Raw genomic sequence first — 12,931 nt, 5'->3', positions numbered from 1 at the left:
ATCCCTAACCAAGGAAGCAGGGATCTGCCCTAAGGAGTGAAAACTGAATCATGAAACCCTCCCTGGTAGGTCAATGTGAACTGTAAATGTAATTTAAGGTGAGCCAACCAATTAGATATCTTCTTTTATTTTTGAAATGTTAGGGGCACAGTTAGGTTTTCTCCTAGCCTGAAGTAAGTGGCTACCCCCACTTAATAATGATCAGGGAGATAGAGATAAAGATGTTATCTTTCTAGGCCAGTGCCAGAGTAAAGGAAAGGAAAAGAAGGAAAGGGAGTTTTATGTTTAGATAAAGTATGAAGTCTAAACCTGGGGTCTCACACGGAAGCGGTCCACCTCGAGGTCAGCTATGTCCCATCCTCATCAGCTGGATTTAGAGGTATCCGGTGTGTACACAAGATCAGTGTCAGGTGGAGCCTCTGTTAGCCATGAGTTGTGTCCCCAAGGCTCTGTGTCTTTCAGTTTTATAACCGTGTCAGTGGCCAGGAGCACTTGGTAAGGTCCCTTCCCACGGGGCTCAAGAGCTTTCTTTTTAACAATGATGTTTCCAAAACATCCAGACATCAGGTTCCAGGCTGGGACCAACAAGATCCTTTGAACTTGAGGTCCAGGAAAGCATGTTGAACCTGTCCATGGTAGGCTTTAGCATAAGACTTACTTACAGTAGCTCCTCAGACTAGCATGGGACAGGGGCAGCAGAAAGTGGTTTTCTGATAGAATTCCACTGCATTTGCAAAGTTTTGTTAAGGTTTGTATGATTGGCTCAGTGCTGCAGGTGCTTTGATCCCTGGAGACCAGGAAAGATATACCCCAAGTGGGAAACATACTTCCTAACAAGTTCTTTGCTTTGGTGGGGGGGGGGGGGGGGGGGCGGGTGGCGGCATCAGCCTTGCAGCAGGAGAAAAGCTTCAGCCCATCTGGAAAACACACCTACAGTAAGAGGACCATACTGATAACCTTACTAGGTAGCAGTGAATGAAGTCCAGCTGGAGATGTTCAAAGGGAGGGGCTTTGAGGAACTCTGGGAGAAAAACAAAATAAAAAAGTTTTTCTTTTTTTAAAGATTTTTTTGTTTATTTATTCATGAGAGACAGAGAGAGAGAGAGGCAGAGACACAGGCAGAGGGAGAAGCAGGCTCCATGCAGGGAGCACGACGTGGGACTCGATCCTGGGTCTCCAGGATCACGCCCTGGGCCCAAAGCAGCGCTAAACCAATGAGCCACCTGGGCTGCCCTAAAAAAGTTTTTCCAGAACTGTAGACCAGACAGATCAGATATTGATGGTAAATGGTTTTCATAATCCTAGAGAAGTTTCCCCAACCAATGTGTATTTATAATTTGATTCATCTGAAACACACCGTGGTGGGTAAAGGAATGCAAAAATTGAAAAATGGGGTTTGTCAGGGAGTCAGGAAGAACCAAGTTACAGTCTTGGGTTTTCCATAGCCCCAAGTATACAATTTATACCTACTGTTGACTCATCTTAATTTCTCCAACTTAAGAGCAGACCCTTGTCATGTTACAAGGACATTTATCCTCGTATAGACTTAAGCAGAAAAGTCTTTATCCACAGGTGACACAATCTTACAATATTAAGGAGGCAAAAAACAAAACAAAACAAAACACAATATTAAGGAGGCTTAGTATTACTTATTTGACAATTTCTCCCCTGTAACTTACGTAGCAAACCTAACTAATTTAACAGATTTTTGGAATATTCTAGGTCAAAGACTTTATTTAGAATTTGATTTGGGGAAGTTTGTCAAAAATATCAAAGAAAGGGGACGCCTGGGTGGCTCAGCAGTTGAGCGTCTGCCTTTGGCCCAGGGCGTGATCTTGGAGTCCTGGGATCGACTCCTACCCACATCAGGCTCCCTGCATGGAGCCTGCTTCTTCCTCTGCCTGTGTCTCTGCCTCTCTCTCTCAATCTCTCTCTCATGAATAAATAAATAAAAACTTAAAAAAAATCAAAAAGTTTTGAAGCACTTGCCTAAATAGGATCATAGATCATTATGAAACTTAATATTTAAAACATAAAGAAATTTTCACAGTTTGATCAAAGCAGACCAGAAGTCCAAGAAAATTTTGTTTTTTTTAGCAGATAGAAACAAATTCTAATTTTGCACAAGCTTACTTGATATTAAAACTTATTTTTTAAAATAAATTCATTTTACATCTGAAACTAATGATACACTGTATGTTAGCTAATTGAATTTATTTTTATTTTTTTTAGCTAATTGAATTTAAATAAAATAAGAAAAAAATTCATTTTAATTTTAACCAGCTTGACTACAAATCAGAATTCCTCTTCAGAGATTCGTTTTCCACAAAGGTTCTACAACGTATCTACATTCTGATTTTGTCCCGTTTTTCTTCTTTAAACAACTACCCTCATGTTAGGACAAAATTACTTTTTTCCCCCTTAACAAAAAATACATCTCCATTTCTCACACCTTTTTCCCCCACTGAAAGTACATCTATTTCTGGCATATGGAGATATTTCTCTTTTTATTTTTAGTAGTTTTAATTGCATATATTAATTAGAATTCTTAACCCCTAGAAACCATAATTTCTCATGAAAACTAGGAAGTAAGCAATTGTGAATGGTCTGTCATACTAGTGTCTTTTAAAATTGCAAATTTTTGAATAACATTTCAAAAGCAAAAAAAAAAAAAAAAGTCCTACAAGCATATGCCTTTTGAAATTTTCCCATGTAGCATTAACATATCCAAATATTTTTTAATTTCTCTGTAATGAGAAGCTAAAAGTGGATAAATTTATGTTTAGCAATTAGTGTATTAGTATTTTGTCTTATTTGGAAATGATCTAGGTATTTAATGAATTTAACTTACCATTTAACCTAACTCAGCAAAACTTTAAGGTTTTAGGTTACAAAAAAAAAAAATTGAGAAGACTATTTAAATAGACCTATATATTGCCAAAAAGTTCATTTATAAATGTCTGTCTTGCTTACATCTATTTACTTGTCCTTAATAATTATGTTAGATTACCTACAAAAACTTCATTAAACATTAGACAAAGTCAGTCATTATCCTAAGCTATTTTTTTTGACAGCTTTCACAAGCATTGACATGAGTTTATTAGGCTAGTAAACTCAGGTAGAGTAAGAGTCTTATATTTAATCTTGAGGTCTGTTTTAGTTAAACCATCAACCTTAAATTAGCTTTCATATCAAATATTTTTCCAGATCACATGAACTTGAAAAATATTTGGGTTTCTAGTCTCTGTTTCAGAATGGCCAAACCTTACAAGCACTTGCCTTCAAGCTATATAAATAGAGCTCTTTTACAGATTCATTTCAGCAATGCCATCTGGAGGGGGAAAATACCATGTAACTACAACATAAGTATATATACGTATGTATGTAGCTGGGCCACAGGGGTGCAGGAGCACCTGGCTCCAGGGGGCCAAGCCGACCAGGGTGAGCCACTCCCTGCCAACAAAACCCAAAGGCAGAGAGACCAGTGATGGTGAAACAAGAAAGGAATTTCTTTCAGTGAGGTCGACACCTGGAAGGCAGTGGTTGAGTGTCCCAGTCTGTCTCCAAAGTGCCAAAAATACTTCCTGGTTTTATAGAAGGAAAATATGGGCCAAAGGTCGGTGGGTAGGTGCAGGTGGGCAACAAAGGTCCAGCCCGTCACTGCTTCGGGGACAGTCACGCCAGTTCTTGCAGGCCCTGGGCAGTCCTTATTGCTTGAGGGGTAGTTTCAGTTCCATCTGGCAAATCTTGCCCGTGGGGTCATTTGCCTGAGTTCAGAGATAAACTGGAAAGAACTTAATCTGTTGAAAACTACAGACTGAAGTCACAAAACAAGGCAGTTGAAGTCCTCTTTCACTTGACACACATGAACATTCAGAGACACAGAAAACTTAAATTTATATTGTAAAATTGCCTGCCATGAAATAGGTACAAAATTAACTAGTTATAAAAATTGGATCTGAGTTTGTTTTTCCGGTAGGTGGGATAAGTTAAGCTGAACAGTCTAGATGACTGAAGCTTTTAAGAATGTATGTGGAGGGTCACCTGGGTGGCTCAGCGGTTGAGCATCTGCCTTTGGCTCAGGTGGTGATCCCAGGTCCTGGGGTCAAGTCTATGCCTATGTCTCTGCCTCTCTCTCTGTGTGTGTCTCTCATGAATAAATAAATAAATCTGCTGGTGGGGGGGGGGGGTGTGGAATATATTTGTGGAGAAGACACTGAAGAGGAGTTATTTGTCCTTGGCAAGTCAAGTTCCAAATGACCTTTTCCCCTTTTGATTTTTCTTGATAAGAATACCTCCCTGAAAGCCGCACTCTAGAGAGCTGGGCTGCACAAGCCCTGGAGAACACCGGACAGAGCACAGAACAAGTGCAGGAAAACAGTGCATGTGCCCTCTAGCATGACTTGGGTCCCCTTACTGCCAGAAGTTTTACACTTACCAGCCTTTGGAGATAAACAGGGGAGGTTTGGGGATTGGTAAAAAGGATTGGTGGTCTTTGAATTGTTTCTGGAGCCACACTCCTGGTCCTATAAAGACTAGATTTGTTAAGCCAGGAGAGCTGTTTTCAATCCCTCAGAGAATTGGGCTCCACCTGACTGATATCAGGGACTGACACACCTTCTCCACAGAAGAAGAAGAATATCTTCTTTCCCTCTGGATACCTTTAGTTTGGAGGGAGAAGACCTAAAAAAAAAAAAAAATTCCTCTTAGGGTCTAAATATCAACTTCCAGTGTGACCAAATTTCTGATTCTGGAGTTAGTAAGTCCTTTCAAATATCTTGTCGGGTGCCAGCCAGGACAAACAGTGAATATTTTGGCGGTCTTAGAGAACCTCATGGACCCAACAGGTATCCTTGAGGAGGATTTTACAAAAGATTGCATCTTTGCAAGATCTAGAGTCATTGTCGAAGATAGCTAAAGAAAGAAGCAACCACCTGCACATCCCAGACAGAAAGAAAGCCAAGCCTCATTCTTAAGACACAAAAGGAAACTATCAAGGAGATAGTTATTCCCAGGACAGAAAGACTCAATAACCCAAGCTCTGTATGTGGAAAGGAAGGGACAATGAATTTTTATTCCCCTCTCTGGACTGGGTTCAAGAGGTAATCTCCTTATAATCACTCTTGAGGATCCTCCCAGGGCTTAAGAAATGCTTTAACGACAGCCCTTAGTTCGACCTTTAAGTCAGGAGTGAGAGATACCTGAAGAGGATCGCCAGTAGCCTGGAATGGTCCTATTGCAAGAGGTCACAATTAAGTTAATAGTCTCTTCAGAACAGAGAGGCAGGTCAGCCTGGGGCTCACTAGGATTAGTACTCGGATCAAGGGTAGAGCTGAGCAGTAAGAGCTACAGCAGTCTTACGGTCTCACTTTTAGTACCTTTTCTCTTTTTTCATTAGCTTTTTATAGTAAATCTTCCAATGAAACTATTTTGGAATTTGGAAACCTTTTGGAGGCTTCTGCATGCCAATTAAAACAGGTATCCCATTCTATTTAATTTGGGAGCTCCTGCGTCTAAGGACACTTCTTAAATGAGTGGATCTTGTGGAATTGGAACATTCCCCATAATGGCCATTGCAGTTCTATGTTATTTTTGGTAAAAAATTTTTTCTCTTGCTGGACACTTGCAACTTCTGGAACTGTAGTTCTTAGGCATGATGAGATAAGCAGGTGTGCAGCACCCAAAGATGGCAGGTTCGGCTATCTGGATGCAAAGGATCCCGTTCCCTTTAGTTAGGTCTTTGGGTTTCCCAGAGCCAGACTAATACCTATGAGGGACTTGCTACTGGCTTAGGGATTGTGTTTTATAGTGTGCCTCGTTGCACAGAAGTTTTCTTGAGGTTGGCAGGGTGACCTAGTGTCAGTCTCACCTGTTCCATGACCAGGCACCCTGACTCAGAAGTTTTTGAGTTAGATGACAAGCGCTCTGACAGTTCTTAAATGCTCCACCCATGCCCACCGATTTTTGTGCCATTTTGGCCTCCATGATCCCCACTAGCAAAAGCCTATATTTATATAAAACGAGATACACAAACGTGTACCTCAACAGACCAGCAGTAACCAAAACATGGCACTGCAGACTGGCCGAGAGAAGGCTGTGCATACCAGCAGCTGTCCCCCGTGTGGACTGACCAGCAGACTGCGTTCAGGGAGACTGTGGGCGGGAACCGAGAAGGGATGCCAACTCGGAATTGCAGACTGTACCAGGAGCTAAGGCCTGGTGCCCTGTCAGAGCCTCCTGTTAGTCCAGACAGACCTGTTGACCCTGGACAGGAAAGCCAGTTAGATCAGTAGCTTGAACACAACGAACACAGCTAAACCTGAGGGGAACTCACCAATGGCCCTCGGAAATGGGAAGAAAAACAGAAATCAGAAGGCCTTGTAGGGTGCCACAGCTGTTTCTCTTCCCCAAAGGCCCTCAGAAGTTAGCTTCAAATCCCTATGCTGCCACCAAATCTGTGAAAAAGCAATTTCACTGAGTCAATTGGAAGATCTAATTGGCTTTGTTTAATGATTCATGAACCAGACAGCACCCCACCCAGCAAGTACAGGGGAGCTCTGGGGAGTTGGACAAATGGAAGAGAGGGCAGGGCAAGCAAGTTATTAGCCAAAGGAAAGGTTGCTTTCCCTTGGGGGCAGAGCAGCTATCATGGAGATTATCTCTTCTTCTGGGGGAGGGAGAGGGCCCATGTGGCAGGTTCATTGGCACCCATCAGGCTCTTCGTGGGGAGCTTTTCTCCCTCCGCCTATGTCTCTGCCTCTCTCTGTGTGTCTCTCCTGAATAAATAAATAAAATCTTCTTTAAAAAAAGACGCCACTAAGAAAATGAAAAGAAAAAAAAATAACAGACTGGAAGAAAATATTCACAATACATATATATGACAAATGCTTAAATCCAGAATAGATAAGAAGTTCCTTTAAATCAGAGTCTACAACCTTTTTCTATAAAAAGGTCATATAGGGCAGCCTGGGTGGCTCAGCGATTTAGCGCCACCTTGAGCCCAGGGCGTGATCCTGGAGACCCAGGATCAAGTCCCACGTTGGATTCCCTGTATGGAGCCTGCTTCTCCCTCTGCCTGTGTCTCTGCCTCTCTCTCTCTCTCTCTCTCTCTCTCTCTCTCTCCCCCTATGTCTGTCATGAATAAATAAATAAAATATTAAAAAAATTAAAAGGTCATATAGCAACTATTTTAGGCTTTGTGGATGGTATCATCTCAGTGGCAACTACTTAACTTTGCCAGTCTAGAGCAAAAGCAGCCACAGAAAATACATCAACAGATGAGTTATGCTGTGTTCCTATAAGGAACATGGTCATGTACCAACACAAATGGTGGGCCAAATTTTGCCGACCCTTGCTTCAAATCAATAACAAAAAGACAAGCAGTCCAATAAAACCAGGCAAGAGACTTGAACAGGTACTTCTCAAAAGATCTACGGAAAGCCAGTATGTACATAAAAAGATAGTTAACACCATTAGCCATCAAGAAAAGGCAAATTAAAACCATAATGAGATATCACTGTGCTCTTACTGGAAGGGCTACCATTTTAAAACGGAGCATCACCAAATGCTAGTGAGAATGTGGGACAACTCGAACTCTCATACAGCCACTTTGGGAAAAGTTTCATGTTTCTTACAAAGCTAAGCATACATTTACCATACAACCTAGCAATTCTCCTTTTAGGTATTTACTTGAAAAAATTGAAAATGAACATCAATAAAAAGACACATAGAAATTTTGATAGCAGCTTTTCTTTTAATAGCCCCAAACTGGAAACAACTTGGATAGCAATCAACAAAAGAGCAAATGACAATACAGTCATACAGTGGAATAGTACTCAGCAATTAAAAGGAATAATCTAATGAAAAAAGGGGAAAAAAAGAATGATCTAGTGATATACATCACAGCTAAGAGGAGGAAAAGAGCAAATGGTAATATACAACAGTCAAAAGTAGTTTATAGTTCTAGAAATCAGGTTAATAGTGGAGACTGATCAGATGGGGCTTAAGGGTACTTGTCTTTCTCTGACTGACTTATTTCACTTGGCATAATAACCTCTAGGTCCATCCGTGTTGTCACAAATGGCAAGATGTCATTCTTTTTTATGGCTGAGTAATATTCCGTTGTTTAAATATACCACCTCTTCTTTATCCATCTATTGATGGATGCTTGGGTTGCTTCCATATTTGGCTATTGTAAATAATGCTGCAAAAACATAGGGATGTATGTATCTTTTCAAATTAGCATTTTTGTTTTTTGAGGCACAAATATCCAATAGTGGAATTACTGGATTATATGGTAATTCTATGTTTAATTTTGTGAGGGATCTCCATACTGTCTCTCACAGTTGCCGTACCTATTTGCATTCCTACCAACAGTGCACAAGGGGTTCTTTACCTCCATATCCTCACCAACATTTGTTATTTCTTGTCTTTTGATTCTAACCATTCTGAAAGGGGTAAGTTAATATTTCACTGTGGTTTTGGTTTGCATTTCTTTGATGATTAGTGACGTTGAACATCTTCTCCTGTGTCTTGGCCCTCTGTATGTCTTCTTTAGAAAACTGCTCAGGTCTTCTGCCCATGTTTTAATTTGATTACTTGGCTTTTTGGTGTTGAATAAGTTCTTTATATATTTTGGATACTAACCCCCTATCAGATATGTTATTTGCAAATATCTTCTCCCGTTCAGTAGGTTGCCTTTTTGTTTTGTTGGTGACTTCCTTCACTATGCAGAAGCTTTTTATTTTGGTGTAGTCCCAATTGTTGATGTTTGCTTTGTTTCCCTTACCTAAGGAAACATATCTAGAAAAATGTTGTTAAGGCCATGGTCAAAGAAATTCTGTCTTTTTCTTTCAGTAGTTTTATGGCTTTATGTCTCACAATTAGGTCTTTAATCCATTTTGAGTTTACTTTTATGTGTGGTGTTAGAAAGTGGTCCAGTTTCATTCTTTTGCTTATAGCTGTTCAGTTTTCCCAGCACCATTTATCGAGACACTGCCTTTTTTCTGTTGTATATTCTTCCCTCTTTAGTCATAGATTAATTAACCACAAAAGTATGGATTTATTTCTGGGCTCTTGATCTGTGTGTCTATTTTTGTGCCAATACTCTACTGTTTGGATTACTACACATTTGTAGTATTTCTTGAAATCTAGGATTGTGATACCTCCTGCTTTGTTCTTCTTTCTCAAGATTGCTTTGGCAATTCAAGGTCCTTTGTGGTTCTATACACACTTTAGGATTATTTGTTTTAGCTCTGTGACAAATGCTATTGGTATTTTGATAGGGATTACACTGAATCTATAGATTGCTTTGGGTAGTATGGACATTTTAACAATATTAACTCTCCTGGTCCATGAGCATGGAATATCTTTCAATTTGTGTTGTCTTCAACTTCTTTCATCAATACTTTATACTTTTCAAAGATTAGATCTTTTACTTCCTTGGTTAATTTCTAGATATTTTATTCTTTTTGGTGGAGTTGTAAATGAGATCGTTTTCTTAATTTCTTTCTCTTACTTTCTTTCTGTCTCTTTAAATTTATTCAGTGGGGCTAGTTTTGTTTTTTTGTTTTTTTTTTTCTGTTCCTAAATGAAAACACAGTTCCCAAGACTGCTCTGGTTAGTTTTAAGTAATAATTATGCTGTCACTTTAAGTTATAAGAGATACTTTCCATTCAGTAATTAAAATGTTCAGCCCAATATGATAGACTTCAGTTTTGAATGCCAGTTGAAACTTTTCCTTCCCCCGGGTTTGGCCAGGAACACATGGGAAGGGGACTGCAATCCTCTCCTCCTCCTCCTCCTCCTCCTCCTCCTCCTCCTCCTCCTCCTCCTCACCTTTTCCTCTCACAGTCTGCTAAAATAGGCTTCTGACTCTCAGGTTGGCACAGCAAAAGTGAAGAGGAATAAGAGGGAATAGGAGCACTTTTATTTGACTGATACTAGTACCAGTTTGCTGGGTGTGGGAGATGTTCCAGCCAGCTTTCTCCCATGGACACATTTTGGGTTCTTTGGAGACTCCCCATCGCTCTGGCTCTCTCAGCTCCAGTGTTCTTCATGTGGTCAAATGCAACTCTGCTCTGGCTGGTCGTTTGCTAAGTTCCCTGGACCTGGGACATTAAGCAGCCACTTCTATCCTCTTTCTGCTAAGGGCCCCACAGTTTTCCATGTAGCTCTCTTGAACATTAAGGACACTAGCCTCCACTTCTCAGGGCTCAGACCTTAACCACACATGGGGTCATCTAAGCCCTCTGAGTTTTCTAGGAAACACTTCTCAAGTGACTCAGGAGTGGTAACCCTCACCCTCTCTCCCTTGGGAACAGGAATGGATTCACATGAAAATTCTCTCTCTCAAAAAATAAAAACAAAACAAATGAAAAGCTTTTTAGAACTGTTCTTTGACATGATTCAGTGTACCTATCAATACCTGTACAGAGTCAACTTTACTGTATCCAAATAAAAAATAAAATCAACCAAGGTATCAAGAATGCAGACTTGACAAATGAATTTAACTTAATACAAATGTGTGACATAACCTCACTGGAGGGAGATGAGAGAAAAGGAGCTGACTTAAGTAACTTTGGAAAACAGCTTTGTGACTAAATACTGTGAATGAAAAGCAAAAATAACTGTACATAAGCACCATGCTCTAGTTGGTAATTTTGTTTCTCACAGGGGTACTAATTAGCATTCTGACAGTACTTAGCAGGGTTGATTATAAGGGGACTTAGGATCAGTGACACCTCAGTTGCAATGAGCATACCTAGTACCCAGATATTGGTTTCTAAATACCATTTTCTGAGAGTTCCTTGGAGAAATGACTGATTTTTAGGGCTTGGATAAGTAAAATACAAGATAAACATGGCATAATCTTGCAGAACCAAAAAGTGAGGATGTGCCCACAGAAACAAAAAACGGTGGGGCATGTCAAATTACCCAGGGACCAACCTGAAAGACCTCCTAGTGGCCAAAGCTGGAATGATTGGAGCAATAGAATAAATAACAATCATACTAGATTATAACCTAAAGAATAAAGTAAATATCCATGATTGGATAAGTAAGTGGGAGGAGGGCACAGCACAGAGGGATAAATCTTTACAGAAATATTTACTACAAATAGTGTGTGTAAATACTTGCCACTTAATTTCCCTCCCCCTGAGAGTGAGCTGGGCTTAGTGACTCACTCCCCAAAAATATAGAAAGATAATGACAGTGGAGAAACCTGGTAGATATCAAACACCTTAACAAATGATCAAGTTTAACTTGACCAGTGATGTCATGTTGCTGTCATGTTCCCCAGTATTCTATGGAAAGAGAACTTCATCTCTGTGGTGTTCTTCCCCAAACCCATAACTGCAATCTAATTATGAGAAAACATTAGAGACAATTTATCAAATACCAGACCATGAATCTTCAAAAGTGTCAAGGTCGTGGGAAACAAAAACTAAGAAATTGTCATAGACCAAAGGAGACCCGACAACTAAGTGCAGCATGGCATCCTGGATTGTATTCTGGAAGAGAAGTAAAAGGACATCTGTGAAAAGTGGTAAAATCCAAGTAAAGACTGTAGTTTAGTTAATAGTACAGTACCAATACTAATTTCCTCATTTCCTTTTTTTTTTTTTAATTTCCTCATTTTCACAAAAGTACTGTGGTTATGTTATATAAGATGTTAGGAAAGGTGAGTGAAATATACAAAGGAACTCTCCGTAGCATCTTTGCAAGTTTTCTGTAGCTCAAAAATTACTTCAAAATTAGAATTTTTTTCTAAAATGTCCTAATCTCCAACTCCCAACCCTTTTATATTCTCAGTGTGGGTCAGGAGTTTGTGAATCTAACCAATTTTCTAACTTTTTTTTTTTTTTGGCAAGCCCAGCAAGATAGGGTCTAGCATCTCATTTTAGGGTATAATTTCTATTGTCTTTGAGCTTCAGATGCAAACTTCTGTTTACATTTCCTAATACATTCACATATGTTTTTAAAAGTCTCTAAAATGATATTATGCAGAGGGGCACCTGGCTGGCTCAGTAGGTAGAACATGGGACTCTTGATCTCAGGGTTGTGAATTTGAGCCCCACGTTGGGCGTAGAGTTTACTTTAAAAAAAAAAAAAAAAGATTAGGGTCTTCTGGGTGGCTCGGTTGATTAAGTGGCCAACTCTTGATTTTGGCTCAGGTCCTGATCTCAGGGTCCCGGGATCGAGCCCAGTCTTGGGCTCCATGCTTAGCAGGGAATCTGCTTCAAGATTCTCTCTGTCCACTCCCCCCACCCCTTCCCCCTGCTTATTCACACATGAGCACTCTCTCTGTCTAAATAAATCTTTAAAAAAGAGAGAAAGAATAGAATGATGTATCAAAACAATGGCTGCCTGAGAAAAATGTATTTTTCTTCAAAGAGAAAAAACACTGCTATTTCCCACAGTTTATTTGTTCTATTGTACCTTTTGGGATTTGGGCCATGTGAATATATTACACTTTCAAATTGATTAATTAGGAAAAAGCTGCTTATTTGTATTACCCTTCTCTTGAATCACTATCCAGTGACTCAGGAACTATTTCTGTAATGTGACTTCCTGGGAAAGATTCTTCCCTATGTTCTATGTTGTATTCATTGAAAGTTCAGAAGCCATTTTTACTTCATGGACAATACAGTATTGTTTGCATTTGGGGTCTCCCATGTTTCATCTTCACACATTTCAAAAAGTGGTTGGTTTTTGCAATTTGTCAGATAATTTGACACTTCTTGAGCTGGGATTATTTGCACTGGTGGGACCCACGGAGGGAAAAAAAGGCAGAACCCACAGAAGGAAAGAAAGAAGGTGCTTGTGGCCTCATTAAGAGTCATTAAGATGAACATCCATGAACATTTTTTATATTTCAGGAAGGGGCCCCAAAAGGTCAGCTTTTTCTTCTACCCAAGGCAGTTATCAATCA

The 12,931-nt window shown here is 39.8% G+C and overlaps 1 protein-coding gene across 8 annotated transcripts in view; it reads left to right on the top strand.

Moving 5' to 3' along the window:
- The window catches only part of SLC44A3 (solute carrier family 44 member 3), a 111,901-nt gene that overhangs the window by 15,473 nt on the left and 83,497 nt on the right, over positions 1-12,931 (top strand). The gene's annotated exons all lie outside the window — the stretch shown is intronic.

This window comes from Canis lupus, chromosome 6 (assembly GCF_003254725.2).
Source record: "Canis lupus dingo isolate Sandy chromosome 6, ASM325472v2, whole genome shotgun sequence".
In the NCBI taxonomy this organism is placed as follows: Eukaryota; Metazoa; Chordata; class Mammalia; order Carnivora; family Canidae; genus Canis; species Canis lupus.
Note: the sequence above shows the minus strand (reverse complement) of the source record. Positions and strands in the feature narration are given on the sequence as shown.